Consider the following 18,021-nt stretch of genomic DNA (forward strand, 5'->3'; position numbering starts at 1 on the left):
AACAAATCTACACCAAACTCACAAGAACTTATATTTAATATTAATCCCCTTTCACGCCACACAACACTATCCCTGTTTTATTGGGATGTAGAATACTACAGACAAAGCTCTTCTTCACAATGTTACAAAAAATTCAACAATTTATATTTGATTTTTTTAAGAAACATGGACAATTCAGTCCAACGGGGTTGAAAGCTTCGCAGCCGTTTAAAAATTCATCACCTCGTGCACCATTGAGATATGAATATTACAAGAACTTTGGTAATTTAAAAGCCTTTTGCAATCACAGCAATATGCATCAATATTACAAGAAGTCTGGTGATGTAAAGGGTACAGTTTTTAACAGCTGGTTGGGCCAATTAGTGTAACCAATTACAAAAAAAATATTTCAGTCCTTCAGCTTTATTTCAGTTCTTCTTTACAAATTAGTAACAAAATATGACACCATGGGCACTTCACAACTTGGTTGGTTATGCAAGTCTACACTGGAATGATGGGATACTGCAGTCAGTTTTACTGCACTGAGGTTTAGAAAAAAAATATGCACAATGGATGCCGGTTCCTCAATGCATTAAGTTCAAAGGATTGGCTTTCTCCAGTTTGAAAACAAAATGGATTCATAGCTATGGGACATTTTTGCCAGCTTTTTGCCCAAGCTGCTTTGTTCTTTCTCTGTGGCTGAAATACTGGCACGTTACAGTACTATATTCTGCACTTTGCTTAATTTTTCTCTTAGCACTTAATTGTACCCACGGATGGTATAATTTGACCGGATAGCATGCAAAAGTTAAGTTCTCAGTGCAGGTGGCAATGATACACCAGCATCAACCTGGACTTCAATAGTATTTAAAAGGCAATGGCACTATAATTGAATCTGATCTTACAACCTCTCACTATGGCTAAATATTTACATAATTGAACGCAGTTATAAATGTGATTTTGGCACAATTGTGACCCATTGAGCATCACTGAAGATCTTGTCTCAGTTTGTAGAATAGCTGACATTTCTGAATCACTCAAGGCATTTTATTTTACACGGTGGCCCAACCGGCAGTTCCACAAGACAAGAATGTTTCCCTGCTGGTATCTACATCTAACCCTGTGAAAAGCCCCTTCCTCTCATCTACCCATCTGTGGTACAATGATCATCTATGCCCCCACAGAGATTGGGTGCCACCGAGAACCAAGAATGACCTAGCCTGGGGGGGGCTGCCGACAACAAAGAGGAACCCGGCATGGGGGGTGGTGGGAGGGGGTTGGGGGGTGAGGGCGCTGAGAACGAAGAGGGAACATCAGGACAATAATAAATACTTGTGTAACTTTGTTGACACCCTGTACATGACAACTCTTTGCGTACTTTGTGTATTGATGCAAGATAGAGACTTTCACTGCACCTAGGTACATGTGACAATAAAGTGTCATTGAATCATTAAAGTCTGGGCGGTAGACACAAAAGGCTGGCATAACTCAGCAGGCCAGGCAGCATCTCTGGAGAGAAGGAATGGGTGACGTTTCTGGTCGAGACCCTACTTCAGACTGATGTCAGGAGAGGGGGCGGGACAAAGATAGAATGTAGTCGGAGACAGTAAGACTAGTGGGAGAACTGGGAAGGGGGAGGGGATAGAGAGGGAAAGCAAGGGCTATGTAAAGTTAAAGAAGTCAATGTTCATATCGCTGGTGTGTAAACTACCCAAGCGAAATATGAGGTGCTGTTCCGCCAATTTGCGCTGGGCCTCACTCTGACAATGGACAGAAAGTTCAGATTGGGGATGGGAGGGGGAGTTGAAGTGCTGAGCCACCAGGAGATCAGGTAGGTTAAGATGGACTGAGCGGAGGTGCTCAGCGAACCGATCGCTGAGCCTGCGCTTGGTCTCGCGAAGCTGACACCTGGATACATTAGATGAGGTTGGAGGATGCAACACCTGGAAAGACTGTTTGGGTCCTTGGATGGCGTTGAGGGGGGAGGTAAAGGGACAGGTGTTGCATATCCTGCGGTTGCAGGAGAAAGTACCTGGCGAGGGGGTGGTTTGGGTGGGAAGGGACGAGTAGACCAGGAAGTTTCAGAGGGAACGGTCTCTGCAGAAAGCAGAAAGAGGTGGAGATGGAAAGATGTGGCCAGTAGTAGGATCCCGTTGGAGGTGACAAAAATGTTGGAGGATTATGTGTTGTATGCGACGGCTGATGGGGTGGATGGTTAGGACAAGAGGGACTCTGTCCTTGTTACGAATGGGGGGAGGGGGAGCAAGAGCGGAGCTGCGGGATATCAAGGAGACCCTAGTAAGAGCCTCATCTATAATGGAGGAGGGAATCCCCGTTTCCTAAAGAATGAGGTAATCTCCGATTTCCTGTAATGGAGACGGTGTGATCTAGAAATGGTAGGGAGATGTTGGAGATGGTCCAAGTGAATTTGAGTGCAGGAGGGAAATTAGTGGTGAAGTTGATGAAGTCAGTGAGTTCTGTATGGGTGCAGGAGGTAGCACCAATACAGTCATCAATATAGTGGAGGTAGAGTTCTGGGATCAGGCCAGTGTATGCCTGGAACAGTGATTGTTCGACGTACCCTACAAAGAGGCAGGCATAGCTATGGCCCATGCAAGTGCCCATAGCTACGTCTTGGATTTGGAGGAAGTGGGAGGAGTCGAAGGAGAAGTTGTAAGGGTAAGGACCAGCTCTGCTTGGCAGAGGAGAGTATTGGTAAACGGAAATTGGCTGGTTCAGTAGTCGAGGATGAAACAAAGGTCTTTAAGACCCTCCTGGTGGGGGATGGAGGTTTAGAGTGACTGGACACCCATAGTAAAGATGAGGGAGTGGGGGCCTGGAAAACGGTTTTACCAGGGATTTTGGGAGGAAACGGTCTCTGCGAAAAGCATTTTACCAGGGACTCTCACTGTTCCCCCTCGTCCATCCCTCCAACTCAATAACTCATCCCTTCCCACCCTTCCAACCCCCTCCCCAGGTACTTTCCCCATGCAACCGCAGGAGATGCAACATCTGTCCCTTTACCTCCCCCCTCGACTCCATCCAAGGTCCCAAACAGTCTTTCCAGTTGAGGCAGAGGTTCATTTGTACCTCCTCCAACCTCATCTACTGTATCCTCTGTTCCAGGTGTCAACTTCTTTACATCGGCGAGACTAAGCATAGGCTTGGTGATCATTTCGCTGAACACCTCTGCTCAGTCCATCTTAACCTACCTGATCTCCCAGTGGCTTCAGCACTTCAACTCCCCCTCCCATTCCCACTCTGACCTTTCTGTCCTGGGCCTCCTCCATTGTCAGAGTCAGGTCTCCAGAGATGCTGCCTGTCCCGCTGACTTACTCCAGCATTTTGTGTCTACCTTCGATTTAAACCAGCATCTGCAGTTTATTTCCTGCACATTAATATCTGGACATTTGATTCCAACCAAAGCTCAGCTGATTTCACTATAAACAGTCAGAAGAAGGGTCCTGACCAAAATTGTCTTCCATCCATATCCCGCAGAGATGCCGCTTGAGCTCCTGAGTTGCCCCAGCACTTTGTGTCTTTTTTTTAATGTAAACCAGAAACTGCAGTTCCTTGTGTTTTCATAATAAACAGGCCTAGACACAATCATAGCACTTCAACCCAGAGACATTAATAGGGATTTTAGGCACTGTGGCCTTCACAACAGCTCCAATTTACTCTCAGATTAGCAACCATTTACTTTTATACAAATAAAAGGGAATATTCAAACCCCATGAAAATGATTGATAAATAAGTTTTCTTGGCTAACAATCAGATTCCATTATTACAAATGTCCGGAGTTCAATTAGTTTAGAGATACAGCAAGGAATAAACTAGTTCTGCAGTTCACTGCACATCTCGTATGTGTATGTGACAAATAAACTTGACTTGACTTGACTTGAAACAGGCCCTTCGGCCTTCCGAGTCCACGCTGACCAACAATCACCTGTATACTGGTTCTATCCCACATGCAAGGGAAATTTTACAGAAGACAATTAACCTACAAACCCGCATGTCTTTGGAATGTGGGAAGAAACCGGAGCACCCGGAGAAAACCCATGCAGTCGCAGGGAGAACGTACAAACTCTGTACAGACAGCACCCGTAGTCAGGATCGAACCCGGGTATGTGGTTCTGTAAGGTAATGACTCTACCGCTGCGCCACTGTGACGCCCTTGTCTCCATAACTCAGAAAACGCACACAAAAAACTTGGGAAACGTATATCCACAGTACAGCAAGAAAGGGCATCAAAAGTACAAAAGATTGATGAGAAAACAATCTCTGATATTGGAGAGGGAGAGGAATCTAGTTCTGCAGTTCATCGGAACCAACATATGTACATAGATCGGATCTTTGAATTAAAGAATATAATGGGAGCTGGTCGTATGCAGGAGGATCCATTAGTGGAGCAATCATAACCTGGTGACAACCTGTATAACTATGAGCTTTCTCTACGTGTCTGACATGTTAATGAATCTTTATATAAAACCTCCAAAGATAGTTAGGGAAAATAAACCCTCCAAATGTTTAAATTCTACGTTTGGAAAATGTGAATATATTGCAGCATTGACATGCATTGAAAATTCAGAAAGCAGTATTTGAAATTCCGATCACTTTCTTCTGCCATCTCTCAAAAGAGTGTGGTTTAGACGTAAGGAAACAGACTATTTAAATACATAGTAATAGGCTTCAATGTGGTTGATTGTAAATCTCCGACCAGCAATCCTTGAACTGATTTGTTGCAGTATCTTAACCTTTTATTGAGTAACAGTGATGAAAGTGTTTAAACCAGTGGTGACAATGTTAACTCATGCAGTTAACTTGCAGCATTGTTGCCTATGAAAAAGCCTGTACAGTCAATGTCAAGCTTATAATATGGTCTTAGTAATCTTAAAGAAGTCCAGGCATGACCTTCAGAAAGCCAGCAAGAGCATGAAGATACAAAGAACTGCAGATGCTGGCCTACATAAAAAGACACAAAGTGTAGGAGTAACTCAGTGGGTCTGGCAACAGTTCTGGATAATATGGATAGGTCAGAAGAAGGCACACGGCCCCTTCCTACAAGAGGAAACTGGGTAGCATAACTGGCAATGAAACCTAATTTCCAGATGAACCTAATGCCTTATGTGCATGCTTTGAAAAGGAGAACAGTACACACCCACACAAGTCCGAAGGCCTCCCATCTACCCATTCCATTCTTCTGCTCTCTCTGCTACATCTTTCTCCCTTTCTCTATTCTAACTTTCCCCCTCTCTCTTGCTTTCTTTTCACCCCCATTCTGGCTCCTTACCTCCTCTCTCAGACACAGTCACTGCTCTCTCCACCTTCTCTCTCATTTGCTCTCTCGTACGTGGTTGTTACTTTTGCTCCCCCTCTGTCTCCTCTATTACTCCCTCCCCCTTGCCACTCATTTTCTTATTTCATTTTCCCTTGCACTGTACCCCACGCTCACTCTCTTTTCCCATTGAATCTTGATGCCCCTCTCTTCAGCTCCCACCTCTTCTTCCTCCCGTCCTTCCGAAACCCATCAGTTCCTCTCTTTTTAACATCCACAACCTCTCTCATCCCTCTCTCCCCATTTCTAATCCCCATGTCCCCTTTCTAGTCCTCTCTTCTCTTTGTCCGTCTCTAACCTTCCATCTCTCTCTCTCTCTCTCTCTCTCTCTCTCTCTCTCTTTCTCTTATTTAAACTAACCCCTTTTCCACCTCTCTTCATTTCTAACCCTTCTCTCCCCCTCTTTCTCACACTTTTAACCTTTTTCTTACACACATATTTAACTGCATCTGAGCAAGAGGCAAGAATTGACGGAATTCAATGATCTGGGTTATAGGACTGGTGGAGGTTACAGAGATAATGACAAGCTCACAATGGGATTCGAGCAGGATGACATTTTTAAATTATACCATTAGAGATTATTAAAGCAAAGCATTTCCATTAAATTAAAATTGAAAGCAAAACGTTTGCATTTGGATTGTTCAAAATGATCGGTATTCCATTATTGCTTAACTGTACGATTGAAACCTTGATGATCTCACCATAAATTCTGTAATTGCAATTAATGTCTTTAATGGCTCGGTTTCTCCAGTTATTATGTTACTGTATGTGACATGTTGTTATCTAAAATATGCAAATTATGAAACTTTGTACTTCATATTGCATAAAGTGGCAGCAGTTCTGTACTTTTCTTTCATGTTTAAATTATGATATTTCATAATTAGCACTTTTAGCTCAATTTTGAAATTCGCTTTTGAAATCACAGCTACATTTCCGAAGGGTTGCATAGACTTTATGGAAGTTCTTGTTTACGTGATGCCTAAAACATTTAAAAGGGTAGTACATTGAAAGCTTTGCAATCACTGCTTTAAAAGCAATAAGATAATAAATTACAGAAACACAAATAGTGTTCACAAATACAATGTTCCCAGATTATACTCACAATTCTCCCATGCATAGTTCAATTAAAGTATACACCTGTACACAGTGAGAAAAATACCATCACGTATATTTTCACCCACTTACAAATGGGGTGAAGACAATTAGTACAAGTATAAATTTTGACACAAAGATATATTGCTTTCCCTTGGTGGAGAAATTAACATTATTTTCATATTTTCACAATGGGTTCCATGTTAAAATTTGACAGATGCCAATAATTGTAAGGATTTGGATATACACGATAGGTCTCAATGCACTGAGATCCCAGGCTCTTCTCTGTCTCTCAAGGCAAACTCTAAGACAAAGGCAGCTGTTCCTCCAGCAGATTTGAAATAAAACATTAACATAGCTGTCATCCCTAAACCATTCCCAAATGATTTCCCCTCGTTCAATTTAGTTGGATACAAGAGGTAGTGTGCTTGGTAATACTCAGGGTGAATTAAGTTAATGTTGTCTACATTAGAAATTCAAACAATCCTCAAGCTCGAATTAATAATACCTTGGTTCACTTTGTTCACGGTTTTTGCATAGGTGTCCAGGGAAAAGCAACTGCAATTTGCTGCAGGCGAGGTTGATCTCCAGTGATTCGATCATGAAATTTGAAATAGACTCCATTATAAGGAGAATAATGTATTGTCAAGAGAGTTATTAAAGGTATCTATTGTTCCAAATGTGGTGAAGGTTGAAGAGATGTCCCAGGGCAATTACTGAAGAAGACATTACAATAGTTAGCATTTACTATGTCAAAACTCAATTAAGTGGTTTCTTGCAATGAGTCGTTATAACTGAGCCTTAAAGTATGATGACTGGTTGATAGATTCTCAAATTACAGTAACAGAGGAACTTGGAGAATGAGATACACTGCAGATGCTGGAATATGGAGCATAAACACAAATTGCTGGAAGAACACAGTGTGTCTAGTAGCATCTGTGTGAGCAGAAGAGTGGTAAAGAAGGTATAAAGCATTGAGTATAAGAGTCAGGAAGTCATGATGCAGCTCTATAGGAGTTTGGTTTGGCTTCATTTGGAGTAATGCGTACAGTAACCCCATAACAGAAAGGAAGTGAAGGCTTTGGAAAGTATGCAGAGGTTTTTAACCAGAATGATTTTGGATTAGTGTATATTAGTTAAAATCTAATACTAGAGGGGATAGCTTTAATGTGAAGATGGGCATAGTTTATAGGAGATGTGTGTGGCAACTTTTTTTAAATACAGATGGTGGTAAGTGCTTGGCGGGGGTGGTGGTTGAGGCAGATTCAAAGGTGGCATTTAAGAGACTTTTGGATAGGCAAATGGATATGCAGGGAATGATATGGATAATGTGTAGGCAGATAAAAGATGGTTGTCCTGTTATCCAACTCAAGTCTCATGCTGCTGCAAAGCACCAGCCTTGCCACGGTGTTCTCAAAGTCCTCAATGTTATCTTAAAACTAATTTTGTCACCATTTATGCCCAACAGATACAACAGAACAAAGATTAAATTAAAATAATAAAGGCATCATAAAGTAAAAATATAGAAACAAATTAACTACAGGCACTGGTGTATACCAAAAAAAGACACACAGGGCTGGAGTAACTCAACTGGTCAAGCAGAATCTTTGGTGTAAGAGGATTGGTGACATTTTGAGTCGGGATTGAAGAAGGGTCCCGGCCTGAAACGGCAACCATCCATTCTCTCCAGAGATGCTGCCTGACCTGCTGATTTACTCCAGCGCTGCATGTCTACCTTCGATTTAGCATCTGCAGTTCTTTCTTACACCTTTACTCCAGCACTTTGTGTCTATCTTAATTAAAAATATAATTATTTATAAAAGTTGAAAGAAACCAGGACATGAGTGAAAATGTAAAACTAAACTTAAAGCTGAATAAAAATAGGTTAATTAAAAAAACAACATGCCTTTTTAACATATGAGGTTAAAAATCAGGGCTCTGTGACCACAAGCCTTATATTGAATAAAGAAGGGGAAATTAAGAGACTGATTTAAAAAAAAAATTATTATTTGCATCTCTGAAGTGCATAATTGAGAATTATCAGTTCACACAATATATCTTGACAAAGCTTAAAGTGATTGCTACCATGACATTTAGAATTATAAATTGGTATCTTGTGGCTTTGCATGATAATTTCTCCTCTAATTTGACTTAACGTTGCATTATATCCCATATTGCCACAGTCTTGTGTGGAAATGATTGCTGGAGATTTATTAGATGACTTGGTGATTTAGATTCATGTTGGAATGAAACACTAGAATATTACAGTGTAATGGGGGATATGCCTCAAAGATCTAAAGTTTGTAATTATATTTTGCACAATTCGACAGATTTAGGTGCATCAAAGTTTACAAACAACCTAATTTGAAAGAAACTGCAGTCTCCGCATTGAATCCTTCACATCAGATAGGCTTATCACAATTAATAATTGTTGCCAAGAAGACTTGTCCCTATCCTTCCCAACACATTGTTAATGTTAGTGGTACAGAGGAAAAAAACAATGCAATTCATTTCACAATTCCATGCATAAATGCACAATCTCGTTAGCTGGATGTGAACATTTCGTAATAAACCTTGCTGTATTATTCAAAGAGGCTCTTCTTCACTAAACTGCTTGGAAATCAAATGTTTCTAAGCTTCGTCCATTTTTGTCGTTTCAATTATGAGGACAATTTGTTGGCTGCAAAGTCTGAAAGGCGGGGATTGCAGGAATTGGTGCATGCGCATGTCTACCATTTTACGGACAACTCCAGGACAGATGACATATTCAGGCATTTGTCATGAGAAGTTAGACCTTTTGCAGTGTAGCACAATTTGAAGTTCCACAACATGATAATTTCTTGAGCATGATTCTCAGAAGTCTTATTTACCTAACATCTGTTTGTGCCTGTGTGAGTATGCATATAGTATTTAGGTAAAAACATGGAATCAAGTCCTTGAAAAATTATCTCATTTTTATTTACTAGCCTTAAGGACATCGTGTGCACAACCACTATTCTTCAGGCTGACTTGTGGAACTGCATAGATAGTGCATTTTAATCAGTAATGTCTTTTAGAAACGCTGGTTAATCACTGATAATGCTTTCTATGATTTCTGAGGTATTGTCATGACTGTTCAATACTGACGCCTTAGGTCTGGTATGACTGCTAAGACCTTGGCTCTGATTTCGCGAAGGTTTCATGAAGATGCAAGGTTTTATTCAAATGTTTGTGAAACTTCATGATTAGTGCTTCAATCATTCAACTTGTCACCAGTCAAAATGAAACACTTCATCGTTAAACATGCACTGTCCATGACGATTTCACAGACCTAATATTCATTGGGTTAATGTAGGATCAGGAAACACAAGGAACTGCAAATTCTGGAATTTTAGGTCAAACCTAAAGTGCTGGAGTAACACAGTGGGTCAGGCTACCCGTGTTACCCCAGCACCTTGTATAATGTAGGATCACAAGCTCACGGTTACGTAATTAGTGAGTTTGAAATCATTTAAAATGAATACAGAGCCTCAGTTTGGCAGAAAATGTATCTCAGTGAAAACGCACCTGGAAATGGCAAAGTTACCACAATGAAAAGTCTCCTGAAACACACAGCAACAGTTATTTTAATAAAGAAAGACACAAAGTGCTGGAGTAACTCATCAGGTCAGGCAGCAACTCTGGAGAACATGTACAGGTGAGATTTTGGGTTGCGACCCATCTGTAAATAATTTAATACCTTGGATGTGCTAAGCACCATCAACAAAACCACAAATGGACTCCTATGAATGTTCAATATTTCAATATTATATTGATTAGTTAATCAGCATGCCACCAAAGCAGATCAAAAACATGTTTTAACTTGACCTCTTCACGAAACATCACTGTTTTAAAAATAAATACAACAACAACATCCCCCCTCATTGGGAAATATTCAAGACATTTACAGCAATTTAGTAAATATAAAGAACTGAATCCCACACACATGTCGCTCAGAGCAGAATTATACAGGGTGTCAATTTATAGAGTGGAGGGACCTGTATTATTCTTCAATGGAGACATAAGAAACGGCAGATGCTGGAATCCTGAGCAAAAGCAGTCCTGGAAAAACACAGTGGGTCAGGCAGCATCTGTAAAGGAACTGGACTGACAATGTTTCACGGTGGGATCTTTCTTCACACGTTCTTCCTGAGAATATTACGGAGAGTCAGTTTGTCAAGGAGGACTCTCTCTAACTTCTACAGGTGCACAGTCGAGAGCGTGCTGAACGGTTGCATCATGGCTTGGTTCAGCAACTTGAGCGCCGTGGAGAGGAAAAGACTACAAAAAGTAGTAAACACTGCCCAGTCATTGGCTCTGATCTTCCTTCCATCGAGGGGATTTATCGCCGTCGCTGCCTCAAAAAGGCTGGCAGTATCATCAAAGACCCTCACCATCCTGGCCACACACTCATCTCCCTGCTACCTTCAGGTAGAAGGTACAGGAGCCTGAAGACTGCAACAACCAGGTTCAGGAATAGCTACTTCCCCACAGCCATCAGGCTATTAAACCTGGCTCGAACAAAACTCTGATCATTAATAACCCATTATCTGTTATTTGCACTTTATCAGTTTATTTATTCATGTGTGTATATATTTATATAATGGTATATGGACACACTGATCTGTTTTGTAGTTAATGCCGACTATGATCTGTGTGCTTAAGCAAAGCAAGAATTTCATTGTCCTATACAGGGACACATGACAATAAACTCACTTGAACTTCAACTGTGTCTCGAGTTCTCTATTTTTCTTCTTGCAGTGAATATTTTCAAATATTAGGATCATCAAAATGACATTACCTGGTCTCTGAACTTGAAAACGAATGGGATCCGGCCATTTTTAAATTGCCTGCTGCGCTTGGCTAAATGATAACAGTTTACATTTGACTGCGAGTTGCACTGAGAAGCCTACAGAGATGAAAGGCACTACAATATGTACATTTTAAAATTTCCTTCCTGTCATTTGTGAATGCAGATCTCTTACACGATTATTAATCTGTACACGTTAATTGACCTTTCATGTATTGAACACTGGTTCTTTTATGCACACACACCGCTGTTTGGTGCCATAAGCAACAGAGAACAATTATTCAGCCTTGGCTCATGATTTCAAGCTCACCGAGAAATGTGATTGATAGAATAACATTTGCTTAAGACTCCGACAATGCATTTTCATGATCTGCGGGGAGAGACCGCAATGAAGCCTGAAGACAAGCCCACTGGTTCTCACCTCCCCATTGTACTTTAAATCACACAAGAGAAAATAGCTGAAATTTAGAAAATATGCCAATAGCAAAAAATATATTATAAATGGAAAAAGCACAAGGCAAGATTACTTGCCACAAAATGACTATATGGCTGCATAAGACATCCGTGTCACCTTAATCTGCTTTTTACTGAAGTTGAAAATAAGACACAAATGACAAGGCATAATTATTGAGTGAACGAAGAGGAAGAGTATCTATGGCTGAAGAGGGGCGGCACGGTGGCGCAGAGGTAAAGTTGTTGCCTTTCAGCGCCAGAGACCCGGCTTCGATCCTATCTAAGGGTGCTATCTGTACGGAATTCGTATGTTCTCCCCATAACTTGCGGAAATTTTCTCCAGGAGCTCTGGTTTCCTCCCACAATCCAAAGACATACAGGTTTGTAGGTTATTTGGCTTGGTAAAATTCAAAATTGTCCCTAGTGTGTGTAGGACAGTGTATTGTGCAGGGATCACTGGTCGGCATGTACTGAATGGGCCAAAGGGCCTGTTTCCTTGCAGAATCTCTAAACTAAACTGAGTCTGAAGAATGGTCCCGGCCCGAAACGTCACCCATCCAGTTTCTCCAGACATGCTGCCTGACCCACTGAGTTACTCCAGCACTTTGTGTCTATCACCGGAGTAACTCTGTGGGTCAGGCAGCATTTGTGGAGAACATGAATCGGTGACGTTTTAGGTCGGGTCCCTTCCTCAGACAGTGTGACGGTGTAATGTGGGTGATAGCAAAGTCTCATTGCACCTCATGTATTTTCTGAAATCCTTAAATTGGCGGTGCATGGTAATATGCAGGAAAATATTAAATTGATCATTTGTTTATCTTTGCCCTACAATATTATTTAGTTTAGAGATGCAGCTTGGAAACAGACCCCATGGCCCAACGTGTCCACGACAATCATCCATCACCCCGTTCACACTAGTTCCATGTTATCCCACTTTCTCATCCACTCCCAACATATTAGTGGGAATTTTGCTGAGGCCAATTAGCCTATAATTCCGTACGCCTTTGGGATGTGGGAGGAAACTGGAGTACGTGGAGGAAACCCACTCGGTCACATGGAGAACGTGCAAACTCCACACAGACAACACCGAAGGTCAGCACGAATGTGATTCTCTTAAATGATGCAAGATAGTGAAGTCTATATCAGCATTTTGACAATGGTCTGGGAAAAATTGCAACCAATAATTCTGCTGAAATATGGAGCAAGGATTATTGAATCTGAAGCTTACAGAAAGATTGACTTTATACAATGTGAAAATACTTTACATCAGACTGCATCTTGAGTTTGAATGTCAATTTAAAGTACTTGTAACAGTAATATCATTCGCCCACGATGGATGTACATCCAAGTGTGAAAAATGCAGATCAAATCAATTATATTTTTATAATTGATTTGATCTGCCATTTTCACACTTTCCATTCACTTTGTACTCTTCCATTTCTCCAGTTTCTCTCTCCCCTGACTCTCAGTCTAAAGAAGCATCACCCATTCCTTCTCTCCAGAGATGCTGCCTGACATGTTGACTTACTCCAGCATTTTGTGTCTATCTTCGGTGTAAACCAGCATCTACAGTTCCTATACGTAAAATTTCTGAATATTGTTTAAACAAAATCTACTTTTATTTTCCACTGGCCAGATGGAGAAGTTTCTGTCATTAAGGGGAACAAAAGAACAAAATTGAAAACAGTCCACAGGAAAGATGTTTCTTCAAGTCAGGCCAAGTAGTTTTCTTTCCATTGCAAAGATTACATTCTTCTTTAGTCATCAAGCATCGGTACTGTGGGTCAGAAGAACGTAACCTCAGTTCTGAGAACATCATTGCCAGCCATGTTTGAGGCAATTCTGAATCTTTTAACACAATAAGAACTGAAGGGAGGAGGAACAAGTTACTCGAGTTGCCTTCAGTTGTTTCCAAACTTCAACCAGGAAAATACAATTTCAGAGGATATGGTTCCTTTGAGCTTTAAACAGAAATATTCTGATACAGCAAAAGTTTCAGTGCACCCAATTACAATAGGTTGCAGCTTAGCAGTGACTGCAAGGTACAAAATGGAAGTTATGACAGGCAATCAAAAGCTTGGTCAAAGAGGTAAGTTTTAATGAGAAGGAGGTTGCAAGTTTACAGACTCTAATATTATTTTCCACGTGTCTCCAGGAAATGCAACACCTGCTCTTTTACCTCATCTCTTTCCAACAACCAGGGACCCAATCAATTCTTTCAATCATTCACACTTCTTACAGCTTAGTGCATCTCATTTGGTGCTCATGGGATGTGATCTTACAAGAACTTACTTGCTGGCTGAGTTGCAACCTAAAGGGCCTGTCCCAATTGGGTGTCATTTACGCGTCATTTACACTACATAATTTATGCATCATGACGCACGCGTCGTGACGCGCATGTGATGCGCGCATGGCATGTGGTGAGGCGTGGTGGCGTAGGCAGAGTCGCGAGCAGCAGTCCAGGATTTTGGGATTCACGAAATCTTTGTGCGCCGCCTGCGTGATGCGCAAATGACGCCCAAGTGGGACAGACCCTTTACAGACAGCACAGGTGACCCTAAGCTTCGAGGCGCAAATCACTTTAATTTTCTACCCCACTCCCAACTCAGATCTCACTGTCTTTGACCCCCCAACTCTATTAATTCCAAGTCTTTGTTTAGTTTAGTTCAGTTTTGTTTATTATCACGTGTACTGAGGTACAGTGAAAAGCTTTTGTTGCGTGCTAACCAGTCAGCGGAAAGACTATACAGGATTGCAATTGAGCCATACACAGGTACAGCTACAGCGACAGACACATGATAAAGGGAATGATAAAGGGAAAGCACCACTGTGCCACCACTGTTCTGCTGAGTATTCCTGCATTCTCTTTTATTTCAGATTTCTAAAACTTGTAGTTTACATCTCAAAGTTCCAGCACTGATTTTATTTTCTCTCGCCGTGGCCTTTATTTCTTTCTTTCTATTTCCATTTCTTCACTCAGATCAGCTGATTAACAAGATTTCATCATCCACTCTTAGATGGTGTCAGCAGCAATATTTCATTTTGAGCGCCATCCTATTATCTTGTTCCCTCTGTTCTCCCCATCTCTCGCCCCTCTGCCACTAAAGCTGGATTTGTTTTCTCACCTCCCCAGTTCTAAGCTATTGCAGCAGAGTTCTAAGGAAAGGTAACATGCAAACTGGAGGAACATCACCTTATATTCTGCTTGGGAAGCTTACAGCCTGAAGGTGCGATCATTGAATCCTGCAATTTTAGGTAACCCCTGCAAACCCCTCCTTCTTTCCCCCCCCCCCCCCCTTCTCTTCCCAGTGCCCCATCCGGATTCACACCAATTTCTTTTTCCCCCTCCTTCGGACCTCGTCCACCTATATTCCTTCCTCTATCTTCACCATTCACACTTCTTTTATTCTTATCACACATTCTTTTGTCTTTTCATCCATGACCTCTCTTCCAGCTTTCTTCCCCACCACAATCAGTCTGAAGAAGGGTCCCGTCCCGAGAAATCACCTATCCATGTTTTCCAGAGATTCTGCCAGACCAGCTGAGTCACTCCAGCACTTTGTGTCATTTTTTTGGTAAATAAAGCACCTGCAGTTCCTTATCTCTCCAAAGAAGGATCATTGCCTTGAAATGTTTTTCTGCGTCTCTCTCCACAGATGCTGCCTAACCCGTTGAGTAATCCCAGCACGTTTTATCTAGCTTGATTTTAAACATCTCGACTAACAATAATGAGGTGAAGAAATTCACAAAATTCACCTCTATATTTTTATAGGGAGTTTTATTAAAATGTCGAGAGTTTTATTACATTTTTAGTTGTCGATGCTATTTCTTATTCCTGTGAATCAGCAAACACTTGAACAGCAGGACACTGATGAGTGAACCAAAGTAAACCTGTTTTGCACAAGATGTTCCAGAACATCTTGTTAAAGGATCTAAAACAAAAATCTCACTAACAAAAACAGTCTTTCAATTAAGTTTATTGTTGGCAGCAAGACTGACTGTTGAACAGTAACATGCCCAGTGGCGGCACAGTGTCACTGTAGAGTTGCTGCCTCATCGTGCCAGAGACCCAGGTTCGATCCCGACTACGGGTGCCGTCAGTACACAGTTTGTACCTTCTCCCTTTGAGCACGTGGGTTTTCTCCGGGTGCTCGGGTTTCCTCCCACACTCCAAAGACAAGCAGGTTTGTAGGTTCATTGGCTTCAGTAAAAATTGTAAATTGGCCCTAGTGTGTAGGAGAATGTTAGTATAGGGGGTGATCTCTGGTCGGCAGACTTGGTTGCCACATTGTATCTTTAAAGTCTAAAGTAAAGCCCTGGAAGGTTTATTATCCAAAATGCGTAAACATTGTAATATTATTTTCTGAATATACGCCGAAGAAGCTTGATACATGTTTATACAAAATGGATTGGAAATTGCAAAGAAATGCCAGTTTAGTCCCAAGCCTTTCTGCTGAAGGAAGTCACATGAAATCAAACAATCTTAATTTTGACATCCAGTTTTGTCATTTAAAAATGCTACATTTATAACTGCATGAAGACATTTTTGGAAAAAAAGTAATGCAGTCATGTCGTTACTGATAAAAGGTTGAGGATTATGCTCATCAACACTTCAAGTGGTGAAAAGTTGCACTAGTGACATCTGTTGATTTTAGAATCCCTGGATAATCATGTCTCTGAAGTGTGAATGTTAATTTTGTAACACAGTTTCTCTTCCAGAAATGGCAGTCACAAAATTTAATAAAACTATATTTACATGCAGTCCGCAGAAGGGTCTCGACCCGAAAATTCACCTATTCCTTTTCTACAGACCCGCTGAGTTACTCCATCACTGTGTGTCTATCCAGAATTATTTGTCTCCACTGCCTCATTTTGACAACAGTGATAACAGATGATCTTCATTACAAAGGTTACAAATACATGCATGAAACAATGTTAGTAGGCATCTAATCTATGTCATTCGACAACATCAAAAGACAATTTTACTGACTTTGGGTCCACTGTTAATTTGTCCAAACTAAGTAGTTATTATGTATAAGCTTTCAAGAAGTGAGCCCTTTCATTGCTTTTTATGGAATGCAATTTATCATGTATTAAAGATCATTTTCTGCATATTTCAATTTCTGACTGAAAGGATTCTGTCATTTTTCTTTGCCTATCCACTTCTGGTATTCAAATAGAAATATTATCAATAGAGATTTCATTCAGCTGCATGGGACAATGGCAAGATACCTTTCAAAAAGCCTCTTAACATATTAAAAAGCTTTTCAGCTTTTGACAGGGTAGGAAGAAGTATTTGAGATAAAAGTTGATTTAAATGAGGGGAATTAAATTGTGAACCTTCTCACAACTGAGAGAGAAATCTGGAGAAGAATTAAGGAACATATCAACCTTTTGATTCATTTGTTGCATGAGGTGCCATTTGCCATTATCATCGCTTTTGATAGAAGTTTCCAGCATTAAAATGGGCGAGAAAAGGTCATGATATGACTGCAAATTAACCACACAGAACTACTCTAAAATTCAAACATCACCCTCTTCCAGACGGAGTTGCTGCAACAATTTGTATTTAAATGCAACTTATTCAGGAGCCATTATTAGTGTCACTGAAGTAACAAGAGTAGCAATTGAAAACTTCTGCTTTATAACAATTAGAGTTTTACACATTTAAGGTCAACCTTTGTCAGATAAAACCAACGAACAATTGGATGCTATCTGTAGAGAATCATTCAATACAAAACACCACCATGACTTAAAAGTGCCCGGGCATACAATGATTTTTTTTTTTTTAATGATAACAAGTGTATATTTTATTTGTGCATTTCCACTGACAATTTTATGTTAACAGAACTGATGGAAGAAAACTGATTCCCTTTTGGAATCTAAATTAAAAGTTTTTTTCCCTTTTGATCATAAAAGGAAACACATTCTAACCTGAGTTTCCAATGTTCTTACTCAGATTCACATGTGGTTTGTGAGATGAATCTCAATTCTTTCTCTCTCTCGTTTGAATTTCTTGACTTTCTTGATGCTGAGGGCGAGAATTTGTGAATTGACCAAGTTGTTAATGTGGAGCATGAAATTTTGCATCTACTGCGTCAAATAGTAGGCTCATGCTTTGGTACGGATCGCTCTGCCCTGCCATTTGCTATAAGACAACTGGAATGAACACAGAACATGACAATGTGAAAGATCAAAGATAGACACAAAATGCTGGGGTAACTCAGCGGGACAGGCAGCATGTCTGGAGGAAAGGAATAAGTGACGTTTCGGTTCGAGACCGTTCTTCAGACCTGATGAAGGATCTGAATAAGGGTCTTGACCCAAAACTTCA

The 18,021-nt window shown here is 40.7% G+C and overlaps 1 protein-coding gene across 1 annotated transcript in view; it reads right to left on the minus strand.

Annotated features, from left to right (window-relative positions):
- Nucleotides 1–18,021, minus strand: part of LOC116980693 (limbic system associated membrane protein) — a 1,768,528-nt gene that overhangs the window by 735,176 nt on the left and 1,015,331 nt on the right. The gene's annotated exons all lie outside the window — the stretch shown is intronic.

Source organism: Amblyraja radiata, chromosome 14 (assembly GCF_010909765.2).
Source record: "Amblyraja radiata isolate CabotCenter1 chromosome 14, sAmbRad1.1.pri, whole genome shotgun sequence".
Taxonomy (NCBI): domain Eukaryota; kingdom Metazoa; phylum Chordata; class Chondrichthyes; order Rajiformes; family Rajidae; genus Amblyraja; species Amblyraja radiata.